General features: G+C 42.2%; 1 protein-coding gene across 1 annotated transcript in view; it reads left to right on the top strand.

The window, feature by feature from the left end:
• The window catches only part of SLC45A4 (solute carrier family 45 member 4), a 129,391-nt gene that overhangs the window by 7,614 nt on the left and 96,408 nt on the right, over positions 1-25,369 (top strand). The window contains exon 2 of the mRNA XM_067558335.1: positions 20,915-21,011. The gene's annotated coding sequence lies outside the window, so the exon portion shown is untranslated. The remainder of the gene's footprint in view (positions 1-20,914; positions 21,012-25,369) is intronic.

Below are 25,369 nucleotides of genomic sequence, written 5' to 3'. Positions count from 1 at the left end.
AACGCAACTGCTGTTTGGCTATGATTCTGTGACTCATTTCCTATAGCAGGGCTGTTCTGGACCCAAAACCCAGAGCCCAAACAGGGTGGGACCCAAAGGCCGGGTTCTGACCATGTTTGACATGAGTGATTCAAATGAAGTCCACAGAGATCCCACTGGTCGAAGGGAAATCACAGTCCAACACCTGGTCTTTAAACTTGCACTTTGCTGACACGACTTGTTCTTCCTTTGACATCACTCCCCTTACTGCAAGGGTCACTGCGGGTTGGCAGGGCGTGGGAGCTGGCCTTCTGGCAGGAGTGGTCATCAGTCTTCATGCAGTAGCCAGCACTGCAGCAACATTTTTCTTGGCTAGACATCTTCCCGATCAGTATCGATCAGCAGAAGGTACTAAAATAGCAATATGAGGCTAAGGGTCATACAGTGCCCACGAGCCATGCACACAACTTCCGTTCTTGTCAATGGGGATTGCGTGTGCAAACTGAGGGCAGCCTATGGCTGTGGTAGTTGTTGGAAGAAAGGGTGGTTGGTTGTTACATCTGTCTTCATTTCCCTGTCTGTAAAATGGGAACATTTGTCTACCTCACAAGGGGTAGGTAAGGATAAATGTCTGAAGTGCTTTGAAGAATAGGGCTAAGAACTTACGGTGAGAACACAGTCACTCCAGCAATGCCAGATGTCTGAGCACATGGCATGTACTGTCTTACGAAGACATATTAAGCACGGAAAGCTTTTAGGAACCTAACTGCACACAGTGCTTTCTGAGTAATTGTTGACGATGGATACATGTCAGTTTTGGCTAATGAAGTAGATGCAATGGTTTAAATTCTTTTTGTTCATGTTTCATAAGAGGAAAGTGCTAGCTAGATTTTAACAGTAGAGCATCCCCTGCAGGGGAGTCCTTTCCCTTTGAGTGCAGTTTGAAATCACAGGGGCCCAGACACTCCTGTTTGCTGTTTATGGAGGCTGCAAAGAAGACTCTTACCCTCCCAGGACCTGCATAGCAGCCTCTCACTCCTATGCAAAATGTCTTTAGCTGCATGGAAACATTTGGGCTCGGACAAGATATCCACATTACAAATTGCATGGAAATTGGAAACACTCTTAAACAAAGAGGTCAAATTTTCAGCTGCCCCGCTTTGCCGATGACTCTTTCTTTAATGTTCATGTTTAAGGAGCCTTCTATTTATTGATATAATGGCTCCATCCCATGTCACTTCCCCTGTTCTCATCACTGACAGTTTGTTCTGATCTGCAGAGCAGAGGACTGGTATTTTGGGTGATTTATTTACAGGGGAGCTCAAGGCAACTGCCCTTGAGTTGTCTTACTTGCTAGAAACCTGACATTCACAATATCCTTGGATCTAATTCAATCACTTTGACGATTCCTTAAATTTAGAACCTACCAAAGGGGCAGTAGGCTGTTTTGTTTGAAGCTTACTTTGCCTGGCGTCCTTTACTATCTGAATTAGATCTTCAGTTTCTTTGGCCATGACTAAGTCTCTGGCATTTGGCCATTCCCAATTAATCTAAAAGCTTGAGACTGACTCTAAAATGTGTCTGTGAAGATGTAATTTTATTTACAGTGTGCAACACTTGATAATGCTCAAAAGTGGAATTTAAAGTGAAAACCATGAGAAGGGAAAACTTAACCCTATAGGGAAAATGTCCTAATAGTGAGGCCTTTCTAGATTGAGTATAGTCTTTGAAGAGAAATGATGGTTCATGCATAGCTGGCCTGGACAATATTTTTCCAGTACAATAATATGGAAAACAATTCTTCAATGCTGGGGACACACTACGTAGCCTAAGAGGTCTTTGTCATCTCTTATTTCAGGCTTGGGTTCAGCAAGGGATTTAAGCATGTGAGCATCTCTCATTGCTGAGATTGGACCCTCAGTTTTTTGTGGATCTCCTGAGGAGTTGAGTGAACATACAATATCTAATTCTTTTCAAATCACAACCTGAGCAGGTTTCGTGGTCACTTTCCATCTCTAACTTCTAGAGGGGTGGATAGTCTTTTCCTTGCCCGGCAGGATTGGTCCCTGCACTACATCACTAGCAGTTTATCCAGTCTTGTTCTAAATGTCCCAAGCAATGGAGTTTCCATCTTTTCCCTTAGGAAGATGTATTAGGCTTCCCGATAGGAGACTATGCTATGCTCTTTTTCCCCATTTGCAAACTAACCATTTTTAGAAAGCAGTAACTTTTGAGCACCAGACTGCTGCTGGCATTAGACAGGTTTATCATGCAGATAAATATGCAGTCCCTTTTTCTAGGATCCTGTGCTCCCTCCAGCCCCGTGGAGTACAACTGTGCACGCAAGGTCCTTATTTGGAGCGATGCCATAGCGAGAGGTAGTGACAAGAAATGTGGCTTTCCCCACTCCATGCACCCACCCAGCATAACTGCAGCCATCCTTCCTATGCAGAAAAATGTGGCAAAAACAGGGACTGACTGGGCAGCCAATTTGCATGTTGTCCCACACAACCCAGGGCAGTATAAAGTCTGTGAAGACAAATCCAGATTAGCTAATGCTGCGTAGATTCAGGTGCCTGCGTTTTTATTTTATGTTTTTCAGTTCAACAGTTGAAAGCTGCCTTTTATTTAGAAGCAATTCATACCACTGTGGCAGCAGCTCTCCCTCTGTGATCGCAGCTCCCAGTGTGTGCTCTGTACCTGGCCACAACTAATTCTGATCCCAGCAGGTCTGAGTGTGGAAACAACTTCTGCACAGAGGCTTGATGTCCCCAATCACTGGTAAGAGCAGTGCTGTCGAGTATGGAGGCAGTGCAGCATCAAACCCTGCTTGGGGCCCATCATTTAATTGACCTTGTTTTTAGCATGCAAGTGTCCCACTCCCCAGCAGCTATGGAGACAAGCCAGGTAGTTTTGGGCTGTGGTTGAAATAGATTGAAACAGGATGGGGCATTCTCACTGCACCTGGGGATGGAGGGTTTGCCCATGCTAGAGAGAGAAGAGCAGGAGCTCCCTTCTGCTTTTAGCAGAAGAGAGGGAGCTGCATTTCCCCATCCCCTTCCCCTGGGACAAACAGGGACAGCGAGAGAAGCCCAGGAATCCTCAGACCAGCTATGAGGAGCAATAATATGCTATGCTCATAGCCAGCTCTCAGCATGCGTGGGGCCCTAATGTCCGAACTCCTACCTTGGACTCCTAGAACCAATGTTTGAGTAGCTGTTGCTGGGTATTACTGTGCTAATAGGTGTAGGATTTTTCTCTTACTTCAACTAACTTTTAACTAAAACAAAACCAACCTCGTCGTCTTGAGTTTTCTCTTCTTCCAAAACTTGGCGCTGAGCTGAGCGCACCCCACTTCCTTGTTCTCTAAGTCATTTTTAGGCCATTCTGCATCACATGCTTTTAGAAAGAGGAAAAAGTGCTTGATTGCCATTTCTTCCAACTGGGATTATGTTTTCCAGTGTGCATTACTTTGCATTTATCAACTTTGAATTTCATCTGCCATTTTGTTGCCCAGTCACCCACTTGTGTGAGATCCCTTTGTAACTCTTAGTTACGTCTAAAGCAGACTGTAATCTTGATTGATTTTGTATGCTCTGCAAATTTTGCCACCTCACTGTTTACCCCTTTTTCCAGATCATTTATGAATATGTTGAACAGCACTGGTTCCTGGGGGACAACACTATTTACGTCTCTCCTTTCTGAAAACTGACCATGTATTCCTATCCCTTATTTCCCATCTTTCAACCAGGAGACGATCTTCCCTCTTATCCCAAGACAGCTTAATTTGCTTTAAGAGCTTTTGGTGAGGGACCTTGTCACAGGCTTTCTGAAAATCTAAGTACACTATATCCACCGGCTCACTCTTGTTGACTCCCCTCAAACAGTTCTAGTTGATTGGTGAAGCATGATTTCCCTTTACAAAAACCGGTTGACTCTTCGCCAAGAAATTGTGTTCATCTATCTGTCTGATAATTCTGTTCTTTACTATAGCTTCAACCAATGTACCTGGTACTGAAGTTAGGTTTACCAGCCTGTAATTGCCAGGATCACCTCTTGAGCCTTTTTAAAAAATTGGCATCACATTAGCTGTCCTCCAGTCATCTGGTACAGAAGCTGACTTAAATGATAGGTTCCATAACACAGTTACAGAGGGGTAGCCGTGTTAGTCTGTATATAGCAAAAACAACAAGAGACCTGTAACACTTTAAAGACTAACAAATTTATTTCTGCAGGCATAAGCTTTCGTGGGCTGCAACCCACTTCGTCAGATGAAAGGAATAAGCTTTTTTCACTGTCACTGCCACTGAACACTGAGAGAAAAAGCATGAGTTAACATGGATACCTTCAGTACAGTGAGCTAATCTAGGGCAGCTTCTGTTACACCTACAAGTTTGCAAGCTCTCAGACCGATGCACTTGGCTCTTAAAAAAAGAAGGCACAATCCAAAGTAATCACTTTGGATTTCAAATATTAATTACAAAAGTCCTATCTATTTACCTACCTTGCTCTTTTCTAATGCAGCCCATCACCTTACTATCTAGGTATCACTAGCTATCCCTTCTCCACTGGAGTGTTTTACTTCCCTTTATAAGAAGGTAGAAGCAGGCAAGCCATGGCACGGTTAAAAATAATATCAAGCCCCAATCATTTTTTCCCTCTATGAAATCAGAGCCAGATCTGAACTAGAGGCTTGGCTAAGCCGCACACCTCTCTCTTTTATTGTATGGGAACAGGATCTAGGCCACAGGAATATGCATTGGTAAATGCAGAGATGCTCCTTTCTTGAGTTGTGTGAAAGCATAAGGCAAGGGGGTGTCTAGAGCCGGATCAGGGAGTAGCTGATTTGGAGGGCTGGAGGAGAGAAACTGGTATCTCTGGAGCCAGCAATACAGACCTTGTGCTGGGCCTGCCCTGCTATACAGTTAGGTACCAGAACACCATTCCTGACCACTCCAACAGCTCTGCTGGCCCAGCAATCATCTGGGGCTTCCTTGATTGATAGAGGGACTCAACAAAGACATCAGCTCCACTGGAGGGAAGCCATAGCATTTTAAAAAGTCTGGAACATTTTACAACTTCCAAGATTTTTAAGGATTTTTTATTAGGCTGGTTTTTGCCTTCTGTGCTTTCTGCTTGCTGATGCCTACCAGGGATTCCCTGCTTTCCTGTATCAAATATGGGGAAACCCAAGGGAAAGCAGGCAGAGGATCTATGGATGGTTTAAGACAGGCCACGTAGTAAACTCCACCAGCTGAATGTTTGGTTCCTTCACTTCCAGGACTGGCTGCAGCACATTGTAATCTGTGGAGCTGATCTAAGTTAATTTTCAAACTCTGCTGCAGTGAAAGTGGTGAGGTAGCTGCCCTGGCCTCTTGCAAACTAGGGAGGAAATTAACTGTTTATGAAACGCCCTGGAGTCAGAAGAATTTTCAAAGGTGTTAAAACTTGTTGTTTCACCCAGGAATCAGTTTATACATAAAATAAGAGAGAAAATCAAGCCCCTATAGTAAGAAGCATTGCAAAGTCTTTATAACCATATTATAGGCAAAGCTGGTAGCACCACTTCGAGTTCACGTTGCCCAACACTTCCCTTTGTAAAGCCCTCAACCTTTAACCACTCAGATGGAAACTTTCCATGCTGATCGTTTGCGGCAGGATGAACTGTTCCCGAAAGTTTCAACCAACATGATTCAGCCATTTCCAAGAGGGCAATGAATTTTGCCCATTTAAAATAAAAACAAAGACAAACTTATAGCCATTTTCTTGAGACACGCGAGTGGTGCTTTGCAGCAAGGACTTGAAATTTGGCAAGCAGAGTCCCAGTGTCAGGGATATCCCTACCGCTGTTCCTTTGTGGGGGGGGGGCACCCAAATTTGGCCAAGTTATGAGCCTTGGAAAAATCTCAGTTCACACATGTTCAGTAGAAACGTGTGTAGATTTTGGAAGTGAAACTCTCCAAAGATTCTGTCCACACTGAGCATGCTCTAGCCCAAGACTGCAGGGTTTCCCCTACAATTGGTGCTGTGGGCCAATGTGGCATGGGGCACCAGGGAGCTGTCTGTCTTGTGCTCTCAGTATCTCACTGCTGGTACCTAGGCAGCATGGAGGAGAAGGCAGCTCAACTGGAATGCAGGGGGGACAAACACCAGAGCTGGGGCAGCAGAAGGGATACACTGGGACAAGGTTCGTAGAGGTGGGAGAGCCTGGGACTGGGAACTGATGGGAGGACGAGAGAGACTAGGACTGATTGGGTAAAGAGACTGGAATAAAAAGCCTATGGGGAAAGACTGGGACTGGGAGTGGTAAAGCAGGAGGGAGTCTAATAGACAGGGACAAGGAAGCAGAGGAGAAGAGGATTCAGCACTGGGACAGAAACAGGCTGGGAAGAGGGACAAGAGCAAAACGGGTCATGCAAGTGCAGAATTGGGCATTCAGGCCTTTGCTAGACCACTGGTATTTTGTAAACCCCACAGCAATATGAGGCTATGTTCTCCCTGGCTGCACTGTTCCTCTCCCTGTTTCTAAAGCCTTGTTTACACTAGGATCTCTTGGACACCTGGGGCTAGGTTTTCAAAAGAGTTCAGCACTCAGCAACCCCCACTGAGACAAAGAGAGCTGCTGGGTACTGAGCCTTTTTGAAAACCTGTCCCCAATTCCCTGTGGGTGCTGCTGTATTGGTAGAAGCTGAAGTGTAGGCAAGACCTCAGCTGAGCACAGGCATTTTATCATACTGTTGTGCAACCTGGCCAATAGTTCTCTGAAATAGTATGACCCCAGACACACTTAAGATTCATCTACACTGCATTTTAAAACCCGTGGCAGCGAGTCTCAGACTGACAGATGGGTCGACAGACTCGGGGTTGTGGGGCTCATGCTATAGCACTAAAACCAGCTGTGGGGGAGTGAGACTCACTAAGGGAACATGTGCAAAGCTGTTTTTAATATCATAGTGTGAGCCTGACTCTGTCATCCCGGGCTCTAAGACTTGCTGCCGTGCATTTCAAAAGGTGGTATAGATGTTCCCTTTGTGAGCCCCACTCTTTCCTTTCTCCTACTGAATACAAAAATAGTTGGGTCTTTCTACATATATTTGATCAAAAACATGACTAAGCAGGGAAAATGCTTGTTGGGAAAGACTTTTTCCCTTTACATGTGCAGGGGTTCCTTGATGCAAATGTGTGGAATTATACCTGTATTGTGAGACTCAAATGTTGCCATGGTAACATGTTTATCGAACAGTTACATAAAGATGTGAAAATCCATATAACTTTCCGGCTAGTGAGACTGAGATGCCTGGGGACAGAACTGAATGTACTGCCAGCCCAACGCTTCACCACATTCAAAACACGTTTATTTCCATTTTTGTGCACAAGAGAATTTCATATTTTTGCATTAGAATTGTCTCCCTTTGGTTGTGCCAGCCAAAAACAGTGCTGAATCAACCATCAGAGATTTTTAACTCATTCTCACTCAGCAATAACTTAAATTTGTGATGATGAAAAGCCTGTGTGACAGTCAGTGGTATGCTCATATAGTGTGGAGTCTGGTGACATCTGAAAATGGATAGGCAAAGCAGACATATAAATATGCTGTGAGTCATTTTCTAAGGTAAAGACTGTGCTATAACTGTCTCTAAAGAAGCCTACCCAGAATAGGTTTCACTGCCCACAAATAAGTCATACTGTTCTTAAACCTTTTTTTTTTTTTTTTTGCATGGACTAATTCTATAATGAGCCATTGACACCTTCTGCCTTAAAATATATGTGATCATCTAGTTTGACCTCCTGCATAACCAGGCCACAGAACGTCATGCAGTAATTCCTGCATCAAGCCTAATAGCTTGTGGTTGAACTTTCTTTTTCTCTAGCAATAGGGACTCGGAAGAGGAGGCGATGTTTACAGAGGCAGTACAAGAAGCGATCTGAGGAGGAGAGGAGACAACATGGTTGAATGCAGAAGCTGCGGGATATACATCATCCTTGAGAGTGTATCTGACAGAAGCTACTTGTGCATGAAATGTTGCCTGACAGAGCTCATGGCAGAGAAGATCCAAAGATCAGAGATGCAGCTGGAGATGAGGCTAGAATTAAATGGGGATTTGAGGGTATAATTCAGAAGAGAAAAAAGGAGGTGGTACAGACAACTCAAGGTTTGCAGACATCTGCTGAACCAAAGGACCTGGAGGGTAGACTGACAGAAAAGGAAGATCCGTGGAAGAACATGAACAGAAGGAGAAGACAGAGGATGAAACTGGCTAGGGGTGGTGAAATCGAGCTGAGTAACGGGTTTGCTACACTGGGGAATGAAGAGAAGAAACATGTAGAAGATGGAGTGGTGAGAGGAAAAAAAGAAGGGAAGACAGTTCATGCAGAAGAAAGGATGATATTGGAGGTAGCCAGGCACTGACACTGGAGCCCATGGGAAAAGGAGGATAATATAGAGGGGACTATGACAGAGAACAGAAGACCAATTCATATCAACACTAGGAAGAGAGAAGTCTATGTGAACAGGAACTCCACACTTAAAAGAATCAACAGGCCTGTCACCAGACCAGATCCAGAGAACAGCAGAGTGTGCTGTCTGCCAAGAGAAAGGATATGAGATGTGGATGAGGGGGTATTAACCTTCTGGGATCAAGGCTGGCATGACTGATAAGGGCTTTAAAATAGGAGATGTGGGGGAAAGGTTGGGAGAGACTCCTGATATCTCTGTGCCTGGCTTCAATAAAGAAGAGGAGGAAAGTCAGCTAAATGAAGATATAGTAAGGGATAGTGGTACAAAATACAAGTAAGTACAAATATTGATTGGAGTAGCAGTCAGGTAGGTGTTACAGCTAGTGAAAGGACTATCCCTAATCTGGCTAGAAAACTGGGTATGGTCTGAGGGAAACAACTGAGAAGCTTGTACACAAATGCAAGGAGTCTGGGCAATAAAAGGGAAGAACTGAAACTATTGGTGCAGGAGGTCAAACCAGACACTTTAGGGATTACAGAAACATACTGGAGTAGCATTCATGGCTAGAATACAAGTATTGGAGGGAATCTGCTGTTTGAGAGATAGAAATAAAGGTAAATGTGGTGGGGTAGCATTGTACATCCATGAGGTAGTAAACTGTAAAAAAAAATATGAAGTGATAGTATGGTTAAAACAGAATAAGTTAGGGTCACTATGGGGAAGGATTGTAAAAAATTGGGGTAGTGCTAGGTGTCCCCTATAGACTTCCCAGCACCAGCTCAGATATGGATACCCTTTAAATCCTACTAGGAATGGTGTCAGAATGGGAGATTTTAACTTCCCAGATACAGACCGGAGAATGAATGCTAGTAATACTGGTAAGGCCCAGTTATTCCCGTATGTGCTAGATGATGACAGTTTTTCTTCATCAAATCATCACTGAACCAACAAGAAGTGATGCAACTTTTAGACTTTTTTTTGTATTAAGTAGTGAGATTGTAGAAGAACTGGTCATAGGAAATAACCTTGGATCGAGTGACCATGTTGATTCAGTTTAAATTAAATGGAAAGAGAATCAACACTAGGTAATCAGCTATGGTTTATGATTTTACAAGGGCAGTCTTTGGGAAATTAAAGGTATTAGTTAAAGATATCGGTCCTGGGGCCGGTTTTATTCAACATCTTCATCAATGATCTGGAGGATGGGGTAGATTGCACCCTCAGCAAGTTCGCAGATGACACTAAGCTAAGGGGAGTGGTAGATACCCTGGAAAGTAGGGATAGGATACAGAAGGACCTAAACAAACTGGAGGATTGGGACAAAAGAAATCTGATGAGGTTCAGCAAGGACAAGTGCAGAGTCCTGCACCTAGGACGGAAGAATCCCATGCACAGCTACAGACTGGGGACCGACTAGCTAGGCAGCAGTTCTGCAGAAAAGGACCTGGGGGTAACAGTGGATAAGAAGATGGATATGAGTCAGCAGTGTGCCCTGGTTGCCAAGAAGGCTAATAGCATATTGGTCTGCATTAGTAGGAGCATTGCCAGCAGATCACGGGAAGTGATCATTCCCCTCTATTCGGCATTGGTGAGGCTGCATTTGGAGTATTGTGTCCAGTTTTGGGCCCCCCACTACAAGGATGTGGAGAAGTTAGAGAGAGTCCAGCGGCAAAAATGATTAGGGGGCTGGAGCACAAGACTTATGAGAAGAGGCTGAGGGAACTAGGTTTGTTTAGTCTGCAAAAGAGAAGAATGAGGGGGGGATTTGATAGCTTTTAACTACCTGAAAGGGGGTTCCAGGGAGGATGGAGCTAGGCTTTTTTCAATGGTAGTAGATGACAGAACAAGAGCGATGGTCTCTAATTGCAGTGGGGGAGGTCTATGTTCGATATTAGGAAAAAGTTTTTCATTAGGAGGGTGGTGAAGCACTGGAATGGGTTACCTAAGGAGCTGATGGAATCTCCATCTTTAGAGGTTTTTAAGCTGCGGCTTGACAAAACCCTCGCTGGGATTATTTAGCTGAGGTTAGTCCTGCTCTGAGCAGGGGGTTGGACTAGATGACCTCCTGAGGTCCCTTCCACCTCTATGATTCTAAGTCAACTGGATTGTAGAGCTCAAGGACTTAAATGTGGAGGAGGCTTGTAATTTCTTTAAATCAACTATTCAAAACTATCTGCAATTTGTATCCCAAGCAAGAGGAAAAAACTTGTAGGGAAAGGCTCAAGACCCAAATGGATGAATAATCACCTCAAAAATGTTGTTAGGCATAAACAGGGAGCCTATAAGGAACAGAAAAGGGGATTGATAAGCAGAAAAAGCTACATCTTCAAGGTTAGGAAATGTAAGAATAAACTGAGAATTGCTAAAACTCAAGCTGAATTAGCTCTTGCCAAGGAAATTAAAATAAAATGTCTTTTAGTTATATAAATAAAAAAAAAGAATAAGGAAGAATGAGGTTGAGCAGTGTGGATAGGGAGGAGATTAAAGATAATATAGATATGGCCCAAAAACTAAATGAATACTTTGCCTCGGTTTTCAATGAGGATGATAATGTGGACCATTGGTATGATGGCAGGCTGGCTGATAGAAATTAGGGTATAGAAATGGAAATTACCACATCTGAGATGGACCACAAATTTAAAGAGTTTAATGCACTCAAATCGGTGGGACCAACTAATTTCTATCCTAGAATACAGAAAAAAACAGTCGCATGAGATTGTTAGTTTGGTAGCAAGGATTTTTAATAAATCATCTATTTGGGGGCATTACTGAATAATTAGAGAACAGCTAATGTTATACCTGTATTTAAGAAAGGGGCGGAAAAATAGTCTGGGCAATTACAGACTTGCTAGTCTGACCTCCATAATATGCAAGGCTTTAGCACCAATTGTGAAGGAAAGAATATTAAATTCATGGAGAAAATAAGAAAAGGGGATGTAATGCAACCTGGGTTTACCAAAGATAGATTGTGTCACTTACCTGATTAGCTTCTTTGAGAAAATAACTGATATATTTAGGTAAGGGAAATCTGTAGATCTAATATATTTGGACTTCGGTAAAGCACATGACACAGCATCCTATGGAAAATTATTAATTAAGAAAATTGGGGATCAGTACAAGAACTGAAAGTAGATAAGCAACTAGCTAAAGGGGAGAAGGCCATAGGTTGTGCTGAAAAGTGAACTATCAGACTGGAGAAAGGTTATTAGTGCAGTTCCTCAAGGATCTCTCTTGGGACAGTTGTATTAATTTAGATGGAATAAATGGGCCAAAGGTGTTAACATGACCCAGTCACTATCCAACATTAAACAGTGTTAAACAAGATTCAGGGTTTAGTATACAGAGTCCTCAGTCTGCTTAGCACCATGGCAAACACACCATTAAAATAACTTGTACCTTTCATTAAAGATACAGAAAAGAAGGAAAAACAGTTTAAACATTTGAAATGTAAAGTATTAAGTAAGGCTTCCATTTTAACTTCTTGTTCCCTTTCCTTTTAGCTGGAGAGAGCTTTTAGAAAGAAAAAAAGCCCTGTTTGACAGTTTCTTAGACGGATCAAAGATGGTAATAACTGTCCTTTGGGGGAAAAGAGAAGAAGTTAGTTGAAATGGGCTGGAGCTGTTACTGCTGTTGTTAAAAGTCCGAACTCATTTCATTCCAGGTGGGATTCAGCTAGACCCAGCAGAGATAGCAATGTTATCTGGGTCCCTCTCTCTGTCGGGATCTGGTCAGAACATCTCTTAGGATTAGGACAAAGAAGATCTCAGGTCCCAGGAGACTTGGGGTGGCAGCTATGATGGTGAAGCTTGCTTCAGTAGCCTCCATCTCTTCTTTGATCTTCTCCCCCCAAAGTCTTTCTTTAAGGACCCACAAAGGGAGTGATGGGTGGAATAACTCATCCCCTTCTGATTTTGTCCATCAATTAGACCTAATATTTGACACCCCAATTTTGGTTCATTAATTTCTGGTTCCACATCTTCTGTTTTTACCAAGCATGATTTCAAGCTAGTCCTTGAATTATATCAACGTGGGCCTTTTTTTTTTTTACATGACTAATTTCTCTGTCTGGTTCTCTTGCACCTGTTTAATATAAATTATTGAAAGCACTTAACCTATTTTCCATCAACATTTCTGACTATAGGTTATTATAGCATCTTATAAGCTTTTTATAATTGACCTCATGATTAGGGTAAACTTGTAGGCCCAATAATCATAACATGATCAATCTTATTCAATATTTTTATTAATGATGTTGGCACAAAAAGTAGGAGTTGTGCTAGTGAAATTTGTTGATGATACAAAGTTGGGAGGCATTGTCAATGCAGAAGCAGATTGGAATATTATACAGGAAGATCTGGATGATCTTGAAGACTGGAGTGACAGAAATGGGATGAAATTCAGTAGCACAAAGTGTAAGGTCATGCACTTACAGTCTAATAATAAAAATTTCTGCTACAAGCTGGGGGCTCATGAGTTGGAAGTGACAAGGGGCATGGACTTGGGTGCGTGGGTCAATCAGAGGGTGACTGTGAGTGACCAATGTGATGCGGCTCTGAAAAAGCAAATGCGATCCTAGTGAGGCATCTCCAATAGACAAAAAGAAGTATTAATGCCATTGTATAAGGCACTGGCAAGACCTCATTTGGGATACTGCGTGCAGTTCTGGCCACTCTTTAACAGGTGCAGAAAAGAGCTACTCGGATGGTCGGGGACTGGAGGCACTGTCTTATGAAAGAAGACGGGAAGAACTCGGCTTGCTTAGCCTAGCAGAAAGAAGGCTGAGAAGGGGATATGACTAGTCTCTATAACTATGTCAGGGAGGTAAATATCAGGGAGAGTGAAGAGCTATTTAAGCTAAAAGACAGTGTTGGCACAAGCGCAAATGAGTATAAACTGGCCAGGAACAAATTCAGGCTGGAAACTAGGAGGTTTCTAACCATCAGAGGGGTGGTGTTCTGGAACAGCTTCCCAATAGGAGTTGTGGGGGCAACCAATGTAATTAGTTTTAAAAGAGAGCTGGAAACATGTATGTGAGATTGTATGACACAGTTGCTTGTGATAAAGGGGGCAGGGCTCAGAAGGCGTGAGGGTCCTTTCCAGCTTAAGTTTTATGTTCCTGAATGCTCATGTTTAGGGCTTGAGCTTGTCACCTGCAGGGGTCAGGAATGGATTTTTCCCCTCACAGTATTCTGGGTTTTGTTCGGTTTATTTGTTCAAGGGGGTTTTGTTTTGGTCTCCTTCCTCTCAAGCATCGGGGTGGCCATGACTGTAGATGGCTCTTTGGGCGGGTGGACTGGCGCTTTAAGGTGACACTGAGCATTTTCTCTCTCACTTGCTTGGCTGGCTGGTTTTTGCTCACATGTTGCTCAGGGTCTAACTGATCTTCATGCATGGGATCGAAGGAATTTCCCCTCACATCAGATTGGCAGTGACCTTGGAGGAGGATTGCCTAGCCAGGATTATCCGATGTATTTTACTTAATCATTTCCCTCCTATTGTGGGGGCCACAGGTATTGGTGCACCTTGGTCCCTCTTAATTTCTGCCTGTGGCACACAATAGTCTAGTCTCCTGTGGGCTGAAACACTTTGGCCTAATTTCAGTTGTTGAGGTAAGCGTGAGGGTGCTGGATAATGTTGGTGGCCTGTGATATACAGGAGGTCAGACTATAGGATCTGGTAGTCCCTTCTAGCCTTACACTCTGTGGAGGGGAAAAACCCACGAGAGCATAGCTCTTAGAAAGACACCCAATCTTGAATAAAAGATTTCAAGTGATGACTTCCCTTAGTAAGTTGTTACAATGGTTAATTGCCTTTTACCCCTTATTTCCAGTTTGAACTTCTCTGTCTTCAAAGTCTAGTCACTGGACCTTTTTATGCTTTGTCTAGTAGGTTAAAGAGTGCTCTAGTATTAAATACCTTCTCTCTGTGTAGGTATTTATAGACTGTGAACAACTCACCTCTTAACCTTCTCTTCAGTAAGTTAAACATCTTTAGCTCAGTAAGTCTCTTATTGTAAGATGCATTTTCCAGACCATGAATCGTTCTTTTAGCTCTTCTTTGAACCTGCTCCAGTTTTTCAGTATCCTTCACACAAAGTGTGGACATGAGAACTGGATATCATTCCAGTAGCAGTTTCACCACAGCTGTATACAAAGATCTACATACACACACTTACTCTCCTCTGTGATCTTGAGCAAGACCCTTAACTTCTCTGCTTCATTTCCTCCACCTGGGGCATGGATATATAGTAGATATGGTTGACATTTTTTGCTGAAAAAATGGCGCTTCAACAAAAAAATTTTTTTAAATTTAGGTCAAAATAGTCCCACTTTTCTCTGAAATCACAAACCCATAATTGTTCAATACAAATTTTTGGAGGTGTTTTAATTAAAAACACAAAAAAACAAACCCTGAAATTTTCACAGGAAATTTTTTTCAAAATGCAAAATTTCTCTCAAACAAATTTGTTGTTTTTCAAACACCTGTAATATGTGTATGTGTGCACACATGTACACACAGAAACTTACCTTGCATGACTGTTGAAGATAAAATTGATGATTGTTGTATAACTTTAGCAACATGAAAAGCAGTGTTTAACTGCTAAATATTATTATTAAAATACAAATTATTCTATGCTGTTCTTTGCGCAGAATGCTTGAGAAAATAGAACAGGCCCTACAAAATGGAGAAGTTGGATAAGGCAAAGCTGACAGTTGAATCTTTGAGGCAGACTCCTTGTTCTTGTTATTACATTTTCCCTTTGTAGTCCTTTGAATTCTCTAACTGGAGCACTGTGGAAATGCTAACCGATGTGTTAGAGGGAGCATCATAGCCTCTCTATTTTTATTGCTGAGTTAATATTGGGGGTGGGAAATCTCACACATACACAAATCTCCAGAAGAGCTGGCAGGACCATTTTCTGTTTCTTAAAGAAACGACATGTTAACACCTGTATATTAAATATTTTAAAACCTTCCCAGATCTGACCACTTGAAAAGCAAGGGGATGGGCAGGATAATAAAATGTTTTGAAAGCAGGTTCTGTATCCAACTAGAGGAGAGCATGTTCTCTTAATCTGTATTTAGCTGAGCACTAATATATTTATCTATGCTTATTTCTGGCCAAGTGTGGGTCTCATCTCATTGGAGACTCTGACTCATGGAGCGACAGAATAAGATTCATCCTTCCAAAACTGATTTTTTTTAAATGTTTTTTGGTGATGCAAAAATAACTGGTTTACCGAGTTTGTGTTTTGCCTTTTAATGTTTCATCCTGTATGCTTTATGCCCGAGGACTGCTGTCCTGCTTGCTACTGTGATCCTATCAGATATCACAAGCTATGCATAGTCACTTGTGTGAGGCCAAGGAAGAGAAGGATCCTGCTTGTCTGTGTTCTGTCCAGATGTTCATGTCTGTGTGGTTGTTTTGCTCGGGCTGGAGAGCATGCACATCACAGTGGACGTGCAAAATATAAAGGAGCCAAGCCTCTAACAAAAGAGATTTTCACAAGTACAGCAGAATGCACCTCCCTGGCCCTAGTTTATCCTGTTGTCAAATGTCACATTTCTTTTCCAGACTCCTGAGGTGCTGGAGCTTTTCCAATAAAAGTGGTTAGACAACTTTAACACGGGCAAAGCTGCCGCTCTTTCCTTCTGAAAAATGGCTGCACTGTTTTCGCTGTAACTTTCCAAAACAAGTATTCAATCAACCTGAGGCAACAGCAGTCATGGAAAAGTTCAGTCTGAACGGTTAACATTTGGCCGAGTGGTAAGTAATTGGAAATGTGAGGATATAAAGGAAAGTGCTTGGCAAATGCTGTGGGACTGAAGGTGCTATATAAATGTCAGATTATTTTTATTAAGAGAGCTATCCTTTCTGAAATATTAATTGTATTTTGTGTTATTCCTTGAAAATGCAATAAATATCCCTCTTTTTTTCAACGTCAGTCAGCTGAATACAGATAAACTGTAATACATCCTAAGAACACCCTAGGATTTTGTATAGAAAGTTAACTGAAAGGAAACTTGCTATTTCCTGTATCATCCTTCCAAGGATCTTGAAAGAGTTCATAAAAACCACTTCAGCTGACTTTTTTCCTGGATAGCGGAAGGAAAGGAAACTGTGAACAAGCACAAACATTCAATTCCAAGAGACAAGAGAGACACATATAGGTCATTAAAAAGTAAGCAAAGCCAATGAATGAAATGTGAAAAACCTCACCTAATTCTAGTCCAAAAATAATGCAAGTCTCCCTATTCTACAGCATAACAATACTCTGCACTTATATAGCATCTTTCATCCCAGGATCTCCACGCTTTCTAAAAAGATTAAATCCCATAAAGTGCCTGTGAGGTAGATGGTGATATATTTGTTTGGGAAAATGAGACACACAGGTTAAGTGACTTGACAAAGTTCACACAGTAAGCCAATGGCAGAGTTTGGAATAGGTATGGATCACCTGACTGTCTTTTGCTCCAGCCACTTAACAGCACTTCCTCTCATTAACAGCACAGTTGTCAAGGATCTGTCAGACTAGTCTCCACTGTAAACTTTTTATTAGAATTAGATCTGAGACAAACCAACAGATCTCAGCACCTGTAAACTTTCCTGAACTTAGATCTGGAATTCACAAATGGCTTTGAGTTTTATAATGGAGCAAATCAAACCTGCAATCCAAACACATTCCCTCCCCCGCCCAAATTTTGGGGATGATTGGAATCTGGATACAAATTCTGCAGCTTAAACTCATCTCTATTTTTAGTTGTATGAGTCAGCACACTAACCTTTTACCGCTGGAGAGTGACGTTCAAACACCAATTTGAAGTGAAAATTGGTTTGATCATCTCTTTGTTCCCACTTCTGCAAACAGCACACTTCCACCACAAAATGCAGTCATCCCTATCAGAAGACCCAGGATGTGAACACCAGTGTGATTGCAGATCAATACTCTCAGAAAAACTGGTCACAGAGCTCTGGGGCTAAGTAGTCGACACAGGTAATTCCCAGGACTATCTGCTACTGAGAAGAAACCTCTAAAGCTTTAACTCAGATAAGTACCCAAAAGCTTGACTACTCCAAACACCTTTGGTCAAGAAATCAGACTGGGAATCTAATCTTGTGAGGAACATCTCTTGTCAGCTGGACAACCCCACAAAAATTCACAAATGCCAACACCATACATATCCTCCTGGTTAAGCGTCTCAGCAATGACGCCAAAAACTAAATGAGCTATGGAGACTGACCTACCCTTTCTCCAGTTCGGGTATGAATCATGATGGGAGAGGCTAGTGCTGTACCTGTTTACGTTGCTACATAAAAGGATGTCAACTGGAAAATTTTCAAGACCACTTGAGGAAAATATCTATTGAGAAAATATCTTTTCTGGCAGGATTTTGTGATTTCTGCTTCTGAGCTGACCAAAACCAGTAACTGAAAAAGAGAGGGAAGAAAGTGCACAAAACTTTCTTCAACCATAAAAAACAAAGACGTGAGTGTTCCTTCAAGTAAATTCCTGCGTCATTGGAGCTAATTTTTGCATTACTGAAACACACTGTAATTTTCAGGGAGAAAAACGTTTAAACCTCTTAAAAACAATACATCTGTTGTTGACTCTGCAGTGATGGTGCTTCCAGCACCTCTCCAGGGAACTTATTAAACTTCCCAAAGAATCTGATCGGTAAGAACTTTCTCTAGTCTAAGCTTTCCCTGCCTTTTTTGAGGCTAGTACTGTCTTACCAGCTTCTGAGACTGCAAATAATTCCCTTTCTTCGTTAACATTTGTTACCTTTTGATCTTCTTCTGTCCTCCCGCGTTGCTACTTTTCTCTGGAGCTGGGAGAGCAGTCAGCTGTGTGTATGGGAAGCTTTCACAGTCTGAGCTCAGAATAGTGCTAGAAGCTTCTTGCTTTCCTAAGCATCAGACTGCACCCAAAGAAAATAATATAAAAGCCTCAAAGTATCTTGAAACCAAACCATGGAAAGGGGCCATAATTTCCAGTATGAAGTGCTCCTGAATGCAATCCTTTTAGCTTTAATTTTTCTGGTTCATTATCTATGGGTCACAAAATCAGAATTATGAAGATTTTTGATATTATAAAGGGAATATTGGATCACTAAGGGCCTGATTTTCAAAATTGTGCATATGCAGTTGGTGCTATTTTGCGTCGTAGATTGCATATCTAAATGAGTAACTGGCCTGCCTGTGTGTATATGGCAATACCCATATACATATGCAATTGCAATAACTGCATAAACTGTTGCGTGCACATACAGCTATGACAGGCAGGCATTATCGATCTGTTGCACTAGAAAACTGCATCATAACTAATTGAACTAGTGGGACTGCACAGGTGTTAATAGAAAAGGTGTCACTACTAATCATCCTGTTTGTGTCTGCACTTCTGCATTGTTTACTCATAATGCGTTAGTACAGTGTTGGAGTGCACTGCCCTTTGAATCAGTTCCTGCCCCAGCAGTTTCTGGTACAGCTCTTCGAAGCAATGGCTTGTGGGATAGTTGGAACGGCCTGGTGGGAGTACAATAAAATGGTTGGAGACTGCCATGGTTCCCTGGGAAGTGCAGCTATCTCTGCAATATTCCCAAACTGGAGGTCGGATTGGATGGCTAAAGCTTTACTTTTGCTCAGAGAAAGAATGTTGGGCTTGCTTGAACTCCTGATAATTACTTGCCAGACATTTCAAGCAGCAGAGGTGTTCTGCCAATATCTGAAGACAGCCAGAGACTAAGGCCAGCAGGGCATGGACTTCATGTTGTACCTCAGTGAGAGGGGCTCCATCCTTCTCTCCCCACAGCCTAGTCAGTTACAAGAAGAAGAATTGTATCAGCAGCACTCAGTTGTTTGATCACAATCACAGCCACACACTGGCAGGACAGAGCTTTCTGGAAACTTGGGTTGCCTACGTTGTTAGACATATATAGGTTTCAGAGGTGAGACAGGAGCCAAGAATTTCACAAATGGAAGCTCCAGGGCTGCAAAACTTGGCCAAACCTATGACTCTAACATCACTTTATGATCTTAATCGCCGGGTTCTTTAAATACTAATTTTTCATCCTCTTGCCAATAAATGTCAATCCAGCTTTCTTTTCAGTTACTCAGATGAGGGTCACTCGTCTACTTGGGAGTGTAAAAAAAACACCTGAAATTTGTCAACACAATAGCTTCCACCATTTCTATGGTAACCCACAAGCTTTATACTGCAGCATTTGACTTTGTGTCTCCCGGTGCTGAGTGAGAGAAGCAGTGAGGAGACGTATAGAAGCTCTTAGCTGGATATTCTGTGTCTCTGCACACATGCAGAGAACAGGGCAGCGCAACTCCACTAGAAAGACCCAGAAACTTTCAGAACAGGGTGTGGCAGTTCCCTGATATGCTTAGTAGCTGTTTCTGAGGCTGTATAGGAAGTTTTCATTGTGAGCAACCCCCCTGGCGGGTCACATACTAGTCACGTTCTGAGAGCCAAGTCAGTCAGAGCACAAGGTGGAAAGGTTATAAAGACAGGAATGACAAAAACACCTGTGGATTCAGTAGCTGATATTTACCCAGGACCAAGAGATGTGTGTATGGTGAGGGCTAGAATACAGGTCAGTGCTATTCCAACTTTATTAGGAAAGCCTTACATTAGGATAATATTTGGTCCACCCAGTGTGTTTTATTATGGGCCTACAGGGAGAGCTGGGGTGAGCTTTTGTTATACCTAGAGACTACATGACCCATGTAATTTACATTGCTCTATCAGCTAACTGCTTTAGACTGGGATTCTATCTCCATTAAAGAGAGCAAATGGGGCAGCACTTAGTGAGGGGAGGGTTTGTGAATTCTTGCCTGACTTAGCTGGGCGTATGAGGAGAAGATGGTGCCTTATAGAGCAAGAGCTTTAAAACTAGGAAATGGATATTTTATATGCTGATCCCAGTCCTTTTACCACTCTGTAGACTTGTGTCACCAGCAACTAGGAGGACCAGTCAGCTATTAACCCTAGGGCTGGAAAGCTGCTGACTGGAGAATTCCAGACTGTTAGCTGACAGGATCCTGAAGTGTTTGAAAGAACTAAGCTGCTGCCATTTCTCAAGCTCTGAGGAGTCCAGATGACCCACATTACATACTATGGTCACCCGATAAAGAGTGAGAAATCCCCCCAGACAGAAGCTCAGAGGTGATGTGTTTTGACGGGTGTGTGCTGAAGTGTAGGTGATGTTTGGCTGAAACCTTATGGCTGAATGTTTGTAATAGAAACCAAAGGGGCAAAGTCTGTATAATGAACTCTAGTACATTTACTATCTAATAATGTGATGCTTCCCAGGGGTGCCCACCAGGTCTGTGAGGCATCTCGCTACAACCTGTCCTTAGTGTGTGGAAGCCTTGGCTATGCCTTCTAGTGGTCAGCTCCCAGCTCCACCAGCCAGCGGCAACACAAGCTCTCCTTTCTCAGCCTAAGCATGCTCCATTGTCTCTCTGCAGGTTAGTGATGTGAACACTCCAACCCGCAAGCTCTCTAAGTGTCCGAACCCGGGCCTGCTGGCCACCCGCAGTATTCACAGATAAGCTGTTCCCAAAGGTACAGTGCACCTCCACTTACCAGCTGCTCCTCAGAACACAGCTCTGCTTAATACACAGCACTTGGATTTGTTTATAGCGAAAACAAGAATAATTGTATTTAACAAAGAACAGAGATTCAGGTAATAGCATGTAGAGAGAAGTATTGGAAACAACTGGTTACAAGAAAAATAAAATCACAATGTGCTGTCTAGAACCTAGCCTTGCTTAACTGGTTACTGTCTTCTCTTAATAGAGCAGAGGTCCCCTAAGGGGGCACGGAGAAACGTTAGCAGGGCCCATGGCTCTGGCCTCAGTTTCAAGCCCCGCCCCCCAGCCTCAGCTGCCGGTCACTGTTCCCCGCTCTGCGCCAGCAGCTGCAATCCCTGGCCTTGGCCCCAAGCTCCTGGCCATTGTTCCCGACTCGGCCCCCAGCCGCCGCAGTCCCGTTCCCAGCCTCGGCCCCTGACCAAGGCCCTGCTCGCAGCCACAGCTGGAGGTGAGGGGAGGGGGCACAACCGAAAAAGTTTGGGGACCACTGCAATGGAGCAAAAGATCACCCAAAATCCTTCCAGTGTATTACAGCCAGGCTTGGCTGTGATATTCCGTTCATGCGACAAGACGCACTGTCTTCTTGCCTCCTCAGTGGAAAGATCCTGGGTGTTTCTCTTCACCTCCAGTTATAGTTCTAACATTCAGTTGTCTTTGTTTGCAAACAGGACACCTCCTGCTATTTGGGTTTTTTTGTTTTTTGTTTTTTATCCTGTAGTGTAGAGAATCTCCCCTGTAGCTTTTGCAAACTTTTGATTAGCATTTTGCTCAGCCTGTAAATAGGCAGCCATTGTAAAGCACATAATACTCAATTTACATATAGCCAGACCGATAGATAAAACCGCTCTTGCCTGAAAGGGATTTGTTTAACACCTTCTGGTGACCAGTCCCAACTCATAGACCTTAAGAACACAATGTTCAGTATATATACATAACACCTTACATGTTAGCTGTGCGTACATCTTGCAATGATTATGATGACCAGTGTGACACAGGCTTTCAGTAATGATTTTACATTAAAATTCTTTGGCAAAGTAGTACACAGATACCAGACCCAAGAGATCCTAGTAACCCCTATGCATCCCAGTACCCTCTGCTTGTTGGCACCAAAAAGACCCTGGGTCTTTTGGTGAAAAGTTATTCATAGGATTCCAAAGACTGTTTCCAATATTGATACTACTTACAATGTGCTTTGCATGCATTAACTGTTTGTTTCCTTAAGAAAGTGAATGGCGCTCACTCTTTGAAATTGACTGGGGACTATTACCATCCATTTTATGAGGGTTTTACATACAACAGCCTTGAGGTTTAACTCTGTGTAATTTTTTATGAAACATGCTGAAAACACAGAACTCTGGCCTATCCTTAGGCAAAGAGTTAAGCTGGGGTGCTGGAGGAAGAGGAGCGTGTAGCAGTTATACAGCATATTGCCTGAGCATCCCAATCCCTCATTCCTCCCTGGTACACTATCATCAGTGGAGCAGTGCTGGTGGTGATTTATAGCTATGATCCCTAGCTGAGATGCAGCCTCAGACTACATCAAGCACTGTTTTCCAGGCCTTGTCTAAAACTAGAGAATATTATACCTGTTTTCCAGCTGCAGGATTTCATGACTGTGCTAAAAATGTCTGAGACCTGTCTGTGTTAGCTCCTACAATGTTGCTAGCACTGATGCAGCTGCACCACTGATGGAAAACAGAGCGTTTTCCACTGTAGACACCTATAGCCACTGTAGACTTGGCACTGCTTAGGTAAGGGGGTACAGATCAGATAAGGTTTGATGCATGGTAGTAATGCAACTTGTCAGAGCAAAGAATAAAGCACTCCTCCAAGAAAGACACTAGAGAAAATCTAAATGATCAAAATAGTTATGTCTAATAATACTATGTGTAGTTTCAACTCTTTTGTGGCTGATTAGGTTACAAAATAACCAGCTAGAGTGAGCAGGGCCAAATATTGCTATCATCCAGTTGAAAAACATTTTGGTTTCTAATCAGATAAAAATCTCCTTTAGCCTATCGTGGTAATAATACATTTTTCTTTCCATGCATCATGGGCCAGGCAAACCTGCTATATGACCTAGTTTGTCTATAGAAGAGTTTAATCCATGCTTAAGCGGAGTTGTTTTGTTTTGACAGCATAGTATAGAAGGATCCAAGACAGCACACAATTAAGAGTTCAGTAACTCTTGGGATGATATAGCAGAGGTTAGTCCTGCTTTGAGCAGGGGGTTGGACTAGATGACCTCCTGAGGTCCCTTCCAACTCTAATATTCTATGATTCTATGATTCTATGAAACTCTTATGAAAACTCTAGTTTTCGGGTATGCCAAGGACTGCCACTCAGGGCAGGGCTGAGTGAATAATGGAGTTTTTGGTCTGGGGTCTGAACCAAAATATTAAATATAGATATATGGTTCAATTCAAACTTAAATACATTTTTGTGACATTTTTCATTGAATTGAAACACTCAGAAACACTTCATTTTGAATAGCCTGAAATGTTCTCAGTTGATGGAGAGCAAAAAATGTTTTCAAGTATTTCATTTCAGTTTGGCAGTTTTGGGTGTTTTTCACCCCCCTCCTTTTTTTTATTGGACAAATTTGAAATTAAAATGCTATTTTGAATCAAACAATTGAAACAAAATGGTTCAGCTCTTGAAAACATTTTTCAACTGGAACTATTTGTCTAATTTGACCTGAATTCAACAAATAATTTCAGGTTCTGAAAAATGCATTTTTCACTGAAAAATCAATTAGTTAAAAAAATTTCACTCAGCTCTACTCAGGAGTCCATTTGGAAATAATGTTAATATTCAGAGTTCTGGGAGCCCGATTGTCTTCTCACCAGTATAAATTGGGTGCAAAGCCAGTGAAGTTGCACCAATTTAAAACTGCTATGAATGAGATCAGTGCTAGCACCCTCGTATTTAGACACCCTGTAATAGGTTAGGCTTAAAATTTAGATTTTTCAGTGTTTAACAAAACCCAATATAAATAGAATGTTTTTATTTCCATGTTGCTTTCAGTAAACTTTAAAGATCAGAGATTAAGTACTTTTGTTCAGTACTGCAAATGCAAACACAGTAACCAAGACCTAATACCTGACAACCAGGAAGTGAAACCAACTAATCTAATTGCATTGTACAAGCTGAGAGAAATACAAGTAAACAAACAGCATGAATGGAGGGGAAAGTAGACTTTTAGAAATTTTGATCTCTCTTGACAACATTCTTTTAAGAGAAGAATGATTACTGACCATTTACTTCAGTTCTCGTACTGCATCTGTTAGTATTTTAATCGCTCTTAGCTACCATTATGTTCCTTTCAGACCTGTCACACACATTCCTTGTTAACTGTAAACTACATATTAGCTTAATTCTTTGAAGTTTTTTAGTGAAGTTAATCATACACTGTGGCTGTAATTTAAAAGGGCAGGATAATTTTATGACGGCTAATAAAATTTTTAGCAGTATGAACCAAGAAAATAATGATAGGCAAATCTCATTCTTCAGGGCATAAGCTGATCTAGACAGCTCATGGGTGGTGGCAGCAGCAGCAGCAGCATATGTCTGTTACAATAACATCACTTCATGGCCTATGTTAGCAGTTGGCAGACCTGACGAGTTGGAGCTAACGATTTTGCCCCTTTGCCTTTGGTGATTCTTGAGGGTGTGGGAGGAATCCTTTATAAATTCCATCTCCAGAATCTGGCCCCTAAGGAGAAAAGAGAGAGAGAAAGACACTCACTCGCTCTCATACTCTCCTGTTGTACAGGGTCCTGTTATGACTTGTGTGTGTCTAAACAAAACATCTTTTGTTGGTTTACCTGAGACTACATCATTTCTCAATTAAGCAAAATCTAGAATTTTGCTTAATGCTCTTTAAAGGGCTATGGGCTTTTTTACACAGATAGCCATTAGATTCAGTAGCAATTAAAGTACTAACCTAATGACTGCATATTGGCCGCAAAAACATTAGAGTAAAAAACCATTTTCCATCTCCAGCACAGGATGGTGTTCCCTCCATTAATAAGAATCTGAAGCTTTTTACAAGAGATTTCTGTGAAAGGGCCAGATTTTCAAAAGTAGCCATTAATTGTGGGTGTTTCCATTTTCCGGGTGCCCCACTTGAGACACCTGAAGTGGAGTTGTAGGTGCTCAGCACTTCTTAAAATCAAGCTCCAGTTGTTTTAAAAATGAAGGCACCTAAATTACAAGCCACTTTGAAAAGTGATCCCCTTCAGAAGACAATCCTTTTAAAAACCGCCATGATGCTTTCCTCCCAAGTTTGCCAGACAAAACAATCCATGTGATTTAGCTCATTCTGTT

Source organism: Emydura macquarii, unplaced genomic scaffold, assembly GCF_026122565.2.
Source record: "Emydura macquarii macquarii isolate MOO-44397 ecotype Brisbane River unplaced genomic scaffold, CSIRO-AGI_Emac_v2 contig_1947, whole genome shotgun sequence".
In the NCBI taxonomy this organism is placed as follows: domain Eukaryota; kingdom Metazoa; phylum Chordata; order Testudines; family Chelidae; genus Emydura; species Emydura macquarii.
This window is presented reverse-complemented; position numbering and strand designations above follow the sequence as displayed.